At 38.1% G+C, this 10,456-nt stretch overlaps 1 non-coding gene across 1 annotated transcript; it reads right to left on the bottom strand.

Annotated features, from left to right (window-relative positions):
- Positions 1 to 4,325: 4,325 nt before the first annotated feature.
- Positions 4,326 to 4,454, bottom strand: LOC132225409 (small Cajal body-specific RNA 24). The gene has a single exon (XR_009450920.1). It is a non-coding gene; the product is annotated as a small Cajal body-specific RNA 24 (non-coding RNA).
- Between the last annotated feature and the right edge of the window lie 6,002 nt (positions 4,455 to 10,456).

The raw sequence follows: 10,456 nt of genomic DNA, 5'->3' as shown, positions 1-10,456 counted from the left end.
GATGCTTTTGACATCTCAGTTTGGAGTATAAGGAATGTAGGGTTTTATGCTCTTGTGAAAATCCCATGTCTACTAAGATTCCAAATGGTTATTTTCTCACAATTTAATCCACATGTTCTGAAGTACTAAGAACCTCTATTCATGGTTGCCCAAAACTACTTTAAAACAACATGGCTTCTTTACTCCATCACTAGGAGCTACTTTCAAAATCTGTAAATTTGTTGGACTAAATATAGCTCAACTTAAAGCCATATTGCTCAGCAGAATCTATCTATATAAAAGCCTAAGCAACCATCACAACCAAATGGACAGCCGAACAGGTTGCGTGGGGTGACCGGGCCAGCAGGGGGCAGTTAGGGGTGATCAGGCTGGCAGGCAGAGGCAGTTAGGGGTGATCAGGCCAACAGGGGGGCAGTTAGGGGTGATCAGGCAGTTAGGCAGGTGAGCAGTTAGGAGCCAGTGGTCCAGGATTGTGACAGGGATGTCCAACTGCCAGTTTAGGCCCAATCCTGGGGATCGGGCCTAAAACAACAGGCAGACATCCCCCAAGGGGTCCTGGATTGGATAGGGTGCAGCTCAGGCTGAGGACCCCCCTGCCTCGACCCCCTGCAACCCCCAGAACATGAATTTTGTGCACCAGGCCTCTAGCATATATATAATACCCAAGTGGCCATTATGACAGAACGACCAGAATGGCCAGAACAACCAGTCGACCAGTCACTATGAAGTGCACTAACCACCAGGGGGTAGACGCTCAACACAGGAGCTGCCCCCTGGTGGTCAGTGCACTCCCACAGCCAAACTCCCACGTTTCCTCCCCCTGGCCAGCCCGGCCTCGATGGGCCTCAATTGCTGGCCAGGCCAAGGGGCCCCACCCATGCACAAATTCGTGGACCAGGCCTCTAGTCCAAAATAATAGAATATGGCATTTGCCCTTCAAACTGTAGGATTTTCTGTCTCCTCAGATTTTTCCAGTATATCTGTTTATATTCAAGCCAATATCTTTTTGCCAGAAGTTGGTACTTGTCTTAGTCACAAATTCTCAATTATGTGCTCAGTTGGCTATTCAAGAATATTTTCCTGCCTTCACCAGAATCATATAAACCTTTTCATAGTAAAATGCCTCAGTTTTCTAGGTTCTTTTCTAGGTAATGGCTGTTGCCTTACCCCTACCCTTATTCTCTTCCAATAGTCCTCCTGGAGTCAAACTATAGGCTTGAATTTTCATTTTTCCACTTTGCTCTCTGTTCCCAATGTTTATGACTTTCTGGTGCTAATCTACTTACTGGACTTCTGACTTTCTGAACACTGTGTGCCTTATATTGCCTTTGAACCCTGACTCCAACTTGCTTGACTGATTCTGACTTGCTGCTTTGTTCTGACCTTTTCTTTCTGGCTCCCCATCAATTCTGGAGTGCGCACAGCAGCTGCCTCTTTGGGCATTGAGTCCCGAGATCCTTTTCCAAGACTGCCTCACTCTTCTGCTAATTTCCTTTCCTCTCTCTCCAGACTCACCTCAGCTCTCCTGATCCTAGCTCACAGTTTGAACCCATGGCCCACTGCCATATGTATTCCCCAAAGCTGACAATGTAGTAGACCTCTTCCTCCTACCCCCACTGGGCCACCACCAACAAGAACCAAGAACAGATGTTTATATTTTGAAGTCATAAAAGCACTTTTGTGTGAGCTGGTGGAAGGAGGACACAGGATGTGGCCTCTTAGCCTAGATAGACAATATTGCCACATACCAAATGGGAAATAATAACAATAATTACTAAGAAGGGAGTTTTTTATGAGTGCTTAGTGCCCCAGAGGCCAGAAGCCCTTGTTGTCACATGGTTACCAGAGAGAGGAGAGGATTTGGCTGAGAAAAAAAGGTTTTAAAGGGTCATGTCCAATTCTGAGCTTGGTCAAGGAGAAAAAGAGCTGCATTCATTTTCATCATGAAAAACACATTTTTCCCCCCATTGTGTGGGCATTAGTGGGGACAAGGCAGTGATTAAAAGGAAAATCAATTAGTTAGGAATCTCAGAGTTAATAGCATATGTCAATTGAAGTCTTCCAGATAGCGTGTTTTGTTTTTTTTCCCCTTAATACAGGAGATTTATACAGTTCCAGAACTCACATTTGCATTAATGAGGATTTCACATGTAAATTTCCAGCAAATCCAAGGGAGTGTTAATTCTTTACACCTGGATGGTGCTCTGAGAAATCCCTCCCCCACTTAGTTTTTCATAATGCAATGGATAATAAAAGGAAAAATTTGGAAATTGCCCATCCAAATGACATAAGTTAAAACAAAGACAAGATGTTTATAAGAAGCTCCTTGCTCCTAAGATAGAAAAGGCTTTGATACCAGCCTTGTACTTAGCTGCTGTTCAGAGGAAAGGTGTTATATAAATCCAAGGCACAGTCTTGTAACTTCCTATTATTGTCACTATATGTTGTTGAATTTATTAAATTATGCTGATTATTGGTCTGATGTTTCTACAAGAAATAATAGCAGTTATCAGCCTCTAGGGATGAAAAAGAGAGGTTATCAGCTACCTGTCTTATCTCCTAGTCAACACAGAGAAAGGATGATTTCTTTTACTATATTAAAAATTCACCAAAACTGCTTTCCTTATTTCCTTAGGAATAAGGAGTAGGTAAAAATATGAATCAAAGATGAAAATTTGAGGGAGACAGATTTCAGGTCAATATAAGAAAAAGTTTTTTTTTTTTTTAGAGGATATTTTTCTTTTTCTTTTTTCTTAAATATATTTTATTGATTTTTTACAGAGAGGAAGGGAGAGAGATAGAGAGTTAGAAACATCGATCAGCTGCCTCCTGCACATCTCCTACTGGGGATATGCCCGCAACCCAGGTACATGCCCTTGACCGGAATCGAACCTGGGACCTTTCAGTCCGCAGGCCGACGCTCTATCCACTGAGCCAAACCGGTTTCGGCTAAGAAAAAGTTTTTAAAGTATGAGATCTGCTTCTAAATAGAGAGGGGTTTTTTGTTTTGTTTTGTTTTGTTTTTTGGTAGGGAGTGAGTTTCCTGTCAATGAAGGTATTCATATTGACTAATAATATTTTACAGAAATCAATCAAGAGATTTCCAAATTAGCTAATCTGGATAACTCCCAAGGTCCCAATCAACTTAGACTTTTTAAAACCATATTTATAAGTATTTGAAGGAAAGGAATCAAATTTTTACGAAGTTTTGAGTTGGTAAATATAAAATCTTTAAGAACCTTAGAATCATAACACATTTCTGTGTTTTTAAAAGCACTTTTATTTTGAAAAAATTACAGATTCAAATAAATTGGAAAATAGTAGAGGGAAGTGTCATACACCCTTCATCCAGGTTCCAGTTGGTTACATATTCCCTAACTACAGCACATCACCACCAGGACATTGACATGGTACTTTTATTAATAGTTTTTATGTCCCTTAAAGAAGGGGAACGTCCGGCCTGTGGGCTGTATAAGGCCTGGGAAATCATTTGGTCTGGCCCAGCCAAGGCAATCGCACACAGGACTCAAAATTCAATAAATCTAGGAGCTTTTTTAATAGCATCATAAATTTATATTAAATTAATTATATTCAGAGAATGATGTTATAAATATCCAAATGGCACTTGGCAGAAAAAAGGTTCCCCATCCCTGCCTTAAAGAGTCTGAGTTACCCAGGGAATGTTTTCTTCATTTTTCATGTACATATGGTTAAATCATATTTACATGAATGGGAACTGTGTTAGGGCTCAGTGTGTGTATAAGGGATGATAAAAGAAAACATACTTGCCATCTAAATGCTCTACAACTTCCTTCTAATGCCTCAAAACAACCCCATTAAAATGAAATTCAGAGACTATCTTTATTTTATTTTTTGCATTATCCAATATTTCAGGATTTTTTTTTCTTTTTTAAAATTTATTTATTGTCTAAAGTTTTACATATGTCTCTTTTTTCCCCAATTGACTGCCCCCCTCAACCATTCCCACCCCGGGCAAACCCCCATTGCCCCAGTGTCTGTGTCCATTGGTTACACTAATATGCATGCATACAAGTCCTTTGGTTGCTCTCTAACTGCCTCCCTTCCCCTGCCATTTGTCTCTGGATCTATTCTTGTTCATCAAATTATTTTGATCATTATATCCCACATATGAGTGAGATCATGTGATATTTACTTTTCTCCAACTGGCTTATTTTGCTTAACATAATGCTCTCCAGTACCATCCATGATGTTTCAAATGGTAAAAGTTCCTTCTATTTTATAGCAGCATACTATTCCATTATGTAGATGTACCACAGGTTTTTTTATTATTTTTATTTTTTTTAATATGTCAGTAGTGGAACAATCCACCCTTTTTACTTGAAAAGTGTGAACAGAAAGCTACTATATTTCTCTAGGACATTTACAAAGAGTTTTCTTCACCTTAAGAAGAAACTGAATAAAGTGAATGTCCACTGTACCACAGTTTTTTGATCCACTCATCTGCTGATGGGTATTTAGGCTGTTTCTAAATCTTAGCTATTGTAAATTGTGCTGCTATGAACATAGGGGTGCATATATCCATTCTGATTGGTGTTTCTGGTTTCTTGGTTTATAATCCTAGAAATGGGATCACTGGGTCAAATGGGAGTTCCGTTTTTAACTTTTTGAGGAATCTCCACACTGTCTTCCACAGTGGCTGCACCAGTCTGCATTCCCACCAGCGGTGCACGAGGGTTCCTTTTCTCCACATCCTCGCCAGCACTTGTTTGTTGATTTGTTGATGATAGCCATTCTGACAGGTGTGAGATGGTATTTCATTGTTGTTTTGATTTGCATCTCTCAGATGATTAGTGACTTTGAGCATGTTTTCATATGTCTCTGGGCCTTCTGTATGTCCTCTTTCAAAAAGTGTCTGTTTAGGTCCTTTGCCCATTATTTGATTGGATCATTTATCTTTCTTTTGTTAAGTTGTAGGAGTTCTCTGTAACTTTTGGAGATTAAACCCTTATCTGAAATAGCATTGGCAAATATGTTATCCCATGTAGTGGGCTTTCTTTTTGTTTTGTTCATGGTTTCTTTTGCTGTGCAGAAGCTTTTTATTTTGATGTAGTCCCATTTGTTTATTTTCTCCTTAGTTTCCTTTGCCCTAGGAGATATGTTGGTAAAGATAGTGCTACAACGTATGCCTGCTATTTTGTTGCCTATGGCGTCTTGTAGGATTTTTATGGTTTCCAGTCTTACATTTAAGTCCTTTAGCCATTTTGAGTTTGTTTTTGTGTATGGTGTAAGTAGGTGATCTAGTTCCATTTTTTTGCATGTATCTGACCAAATTTCCCAGCACCATTTATTAAAGAGACTGTCTTGACTCCATTGTATGCTCTTGCCTCCTTTGTCAAATATTAATTGAGCATAATGGCTTGGGTTGATTTCTGGGTTCTCTGTTCTGTTCCATTGGTCTATGTGTCTGTTCTTGTGCCAGTACCAGGCAGTTTTGAGAACCGTGGCTTGGTAATGTAGTTTGATATCTAATATTGTGATCCCTCTAACTTTGTTCTTATTTCTCAGGATAGCTGTGGCTATTCAGTGTCTTTTTTTTTTATTCCAGATGAAGTTTTGGAGAACGTGTACTAGGTCTTTGAAATGTTCCATTGGTATTTTAATGGAGATTGCATTGAATCTATAGATTACTTTGGGTAGTATTGACATTTTAATGATGTTGATTCTACAAATCCATGAACATAGCATGTTCTTCCACTTGTTTATGTCTTCCTCTATATCTTTTTTCAATGTTCTGTAGTTTTTTGAGTACAGATCTTTTACCTCCTTAGTTAAGTGTATTCCTAGGTATCTTATTTATTTATTTTTTTGGTGTAATGGTAAATGGGATTGTTTCTTTCATTTCTCTTTCTGTGAGTTCATTATTGGTGTATAAAAAGGCCATAGATTTCTGGATGTTATTTTTGTATCCTGCTACATTGCCGAATTCATTTTTTAGGTCTAGTAGTTTTTTGATGGAGTCTTTGGGGTTTTGTATGTATAGTATCATGTCATCTGTGAATAAGGATAGTTTTCCTTCTTCCTTTGCAATTTGAATGCATTTTATTTCTTCTTCTTCTCTGATCACTATGGCTAGCACATCCAGTACTATATCAAACTGGAGTGGTGAAAGTGGGCATCCCTGTCTTGTATCCATTCTCCAGGGAAATGAGTTTGGTTTTTTCCAATTGAGTATGATATTGGCTGTAGGTTTGTCATATAAGGCTTTTATTATGTTGAGATATGATCCCTCTATTTCCACTTTGCTGAGAGTTTCTATCAAGAAAGGATGTTGGATTTTGTCAAATGCTTTTTCTGCATCAATTGATATGATAAAGTGATTTTTGTCTCTCAATTTGTTTATATGATGTATCACATTTATTGATTTGGGGATATTGTACCATCCTTGCATCCCCAGAATAAATCCCACTTGGTCATGGTGTATGATCTCTCTAATGTAATGATGGATCTGGTTTGCTAGAGTTTTGTTGAGAATTTTAGCATCTATGTTCAGCAAGGATATTGCCCTGTAGTTCTTTTTTTGTTGTTGTTGTCTTTATCTGATTTTTTAATTAGGGTAATGCTGGCTTTATAGAAAGAGCTTGGAAGTGTTGCTTCGCCTTGAATTTTTTGGGAATAGTCTGAGGAAGATAGGTTTCAGTTCTTCTTTGAATGCTTGGTAGAACTCCCATGTAAAGCCGTCCGGACCAGGGCTTTTGTTTGCTGGAAGATTTTTGGTCATTGTTTCAATTTCTTTGGTAATTATCAGCCTATTCAGGTTTTTTTTTTTATTCCAGAGACTGTCTTTATTAGAAAGCCAGTAAGTGATGGTGCAGAGCAAGAGTTCAAACCCAGGTTTGGCTGACTACACATCCAGGTTTTGTGAAGATACCTCTGTATCTGCTGATGTGTGAATGGGGTGATGGTTAACAGGCTTCTTTACACAGATCTTCGGTGTTAAGTTAGAAGTAGGAAACCTCCCCCTTCCCTGCCAAATTGATTATAACTAGCACAAAGTTTTAAATTCAGGATCCCAAGAAAACATTTAAAAATTGTCCTTTGTTGATTGTAACATATAAGGACTCCAGTTTGAGAAGGAGCCTTACTATATACAGTGGCAGCTTATATTGGGCTATGCCTATTTTGAAATAAAGGCATTAATAGCTTTTTTGATGTTTATTTTGAGATAACTATAGATTCATAAACAGTTCTAAGAACTAATATAATGAAGTCTTTTGTACCCTTTACCTAGTTTCAGCCAAAGATATCTTATAAAACTATAGTACAGTAGTACCATATCTATCTATCTATCTATCTATCTATCTATCTATCTATCTATCTACCTATCTACCAATCATCTATCTATATCTATCATTTGTCTATCATTTATCTATCATACAATATGTAGTACAACCAGGAGATTAACATTTATATAATCCATTCATCTTGCTCAGATTTCATTAGTTTTACATGTTCTCATTAGTATGTATTTTAATGTATTTAGTTGTATGTAATTTTATCACATATGTAGATTCTTGTGAGTACCACTAAAATCAAGTTACAGAACAGTTCTATCTTCATAAGGATCTCTTGTGCTATCCTTTTGTAGTCATAGCCACCTCTCATGCTCCCCCCTCCTAAACCCCTGGCAATCACTACTCTGTTCTATATCTCCATAATTTTTTCATTTCAAAAATGTTACATAAACTGAATCATGTAGTATGTAACCTTTTAAAATTGGATTTTTTACTCTTCAAAGTTCCCTGGAGATTCATCCAAGTTGATGTTTGTGTCAATTGTTTGTTTCATTTTCTTTTGCTGAGTAGCATTCTATGGAATTCATTAACACAATTTTTTAAACCATTTATCTATTTAAGGACATTTGGGTTGTTTACAATTTTTGGCTATTTCAATTAAAGTTGTTCTAAACATTCATGTACAGGTTTGTATGTAAAAGTAAGTGTTCATTTCTGTCAGATAAATGCCCTTGACTGAAAATTCTTAGTTTTATGGTAATTGCATGTTTAATTTTATAAGACTGTCATATTTTTATAGAGTGGCTGTACTGTTTGCAGTAGCAGTATTATACTTAGGGGTCATTTATTTTATGCTAACCATGTTCCAGGTTTTGTGCTAAGTACTTAACATGAATTGTCTTTATTAATCCTAAAAAGAAAACCCACCTTCCATTTTAACATATGAGGAAGTTGAAAACCAGAGAGGTTAAGTAATGTGTTCAAGGTCACACAGCTGGCAAGTGGCAGAGCTGGACTTGAACCCAAGCCAATCTGATCCTAAAGCCTGTATGTAATCTTAACAATGACACTATCATTATATATATATATTTAAAAGCCCCAAGTAAAGTAGATGGCAAGTTCTTCAATTTGTCATACAGCAAATAATACAGTATAGCTCTTCAAAGATATTCATTATTCATTATTAAAAACTCTACTGTGATGACTCAGAGTAAAGTTGGAGAACCAGTTTCTAAGTTTCTAAAAAAATGCTTTGGTTGAGTTGAAATCAATAGTCCTATTGGTAGGTGAGAAGCTCAGGAGACATGTAATCAGAATACCTGAGCCTCAAATTCTGGATTTTTTACGAGATATGTATGTAGCCTTGAGTAAGCCACTTCAACTCACTGAGACTCAGCTATGCCCTTATCTATAAAATGGGGCTAATTTCCCTTTCTCACAGAAAATTTTGTGATTAAATAAGCAAATGGATATGAATGTACTTTATAAACTCTAAAATACTATATACATAATAGTAAAAGGTTATTATTGTTATATGAAATAATTGTAGCAGGATTGCAGATATAATGCACGGGACAACTTGGATGTGCAGAGAAAATCAACATGTACAAATGTGCCTATATCTAATAGGGCCTTTCTCTTATGGTCTCTGTTGCAAGTACTCAACTCTGAGAGCAAAAGCACTACAGACAATATGCAAATGAATGGGGGTGGCTAAATTCCCATAAAACTTTATTTACAAAATAGATGGCAGATTAGGCCCATGGGTCATAGTTTGCCAACTGTCAATTTAAATAATCCCTTTAGATAGTGTTCAGTTTCTCTTGGATAAAAATGCTGTGTCAGATAACCTTTCCCTACTTTTCATAAGATGATGTCTAAGCATATGAGATGAGGGCTTGTGGAACCTCTTGGTGTTAAGGATAAAATGGAGGTTCTTGGATCCATGTAGCCTTTGTATTGTACTCTGGATTTGGTGGCTGACTGATGTCCTTTGTCTCCTAGTTATTGCTTGCTCTACTGGCATTTACAGCTAAAGGTTATAGTTTCATCAATTGTTATTTGACTTCCTTTTGTTGGTTTGGTCAGAGCCTGGACATGTGCCCACATTGCCTCTGCTTCCTTTCAGCCCCTATTGTTTATAGGTTCTGAGTATCTGCCAGGCCTTCCATCTCTGGAGTGGACTCATTTCTTCGCCACAAACCCAATGTCTTTCACCTCAGTGTCCATTCCTCATGAAAACTGAGGGTAGTTAGGGAAAGTTAAATTTCAAGGCTCTCTCTGCCTGACCAAGGAGACTTTGATGTACTTGGCCTAGAATGGAAGTTATAAGGGAGTCTGTGAGGTAGCCTCCTCTCATTGTTTCAGTTGGAGAGTAGTGTTACTTTTACACGCACACACACACACACACACACACACACATACACTAGGGGTCCGATGCATGAAATTCATGCAAGGGGTTTGGCCCTCACAGCCGTGGCGCTTGCCTTGGCCCTTGCAGCCCCAGCTTCCTCCAGAAGGTCTTCCAGAAGGATTTCTGGAAGGATGTCCAGGAGGTCATTGGCTGTCGGGTATAATTAGCATATTATGCTTTTATTATTATAGATATATAGTCTCATATACACTGAGTGGCCAGATTATTATGACCACCTGATGTTTGTAGGCAAATTAGCTATAATTTTTCTCTGAAGTTGCTAGAGGGCCAGACCATTATAAATAGGGAAGCAGGTTGTTTACCACAACAGTAGAAGTGATTTTTTTTCTGAAGATATGGGTAAACAATGCGATTTAACAGCCTTTGAATGTAGGATATATTTGAATGTGAGTGGCCAGATAATTATGACCACCTGACGTTTGTAGGCAAATTACCCATACACTGCATCGTATGGGATATGGAAGCCAAAGGCCTGTTCGAACACCTTTGCTGTCTGCAGTTACCAAGATAAAACGTCTCCAATTCTCACAGGAACACAAGGATTGGACAGTCAAGCATTGGAAAAAAGTCACGTGGTCCAATGAATCACGTTTCCAGTTGCATCATGCAGATGGCAGAGTGAGAATTTGGTGGAAACAGCATGAAAGCATGCACCCCACATGCATGAGTACAACCCTTCAAGCTTGTGGGGGCAGTGTTATGGTTTGGGGCATGTTTTCCTGGCATGATTTGGGCCCTTTAATTCATG

Source organism: Myotis daubentonii, chromosome X, assembly GCF_963259705.1.
Source record: "Myotis daubentonii chromosome X, mMyoDau2.1, whole genome shotgun sequence".
In the NCBI taxonomy this organism is placed as follows: Eukaryota; Metazoa; Chordata; class Mammalia; order Chiroptera; family Vespertilionidae; genus Myotis; species Myotis daubentonii.
The sequence above is the reverse complement of the archived record's forward strand: the minus strand, read 5'-3'. Positions and strand labels throughout refer to the sequence as shown.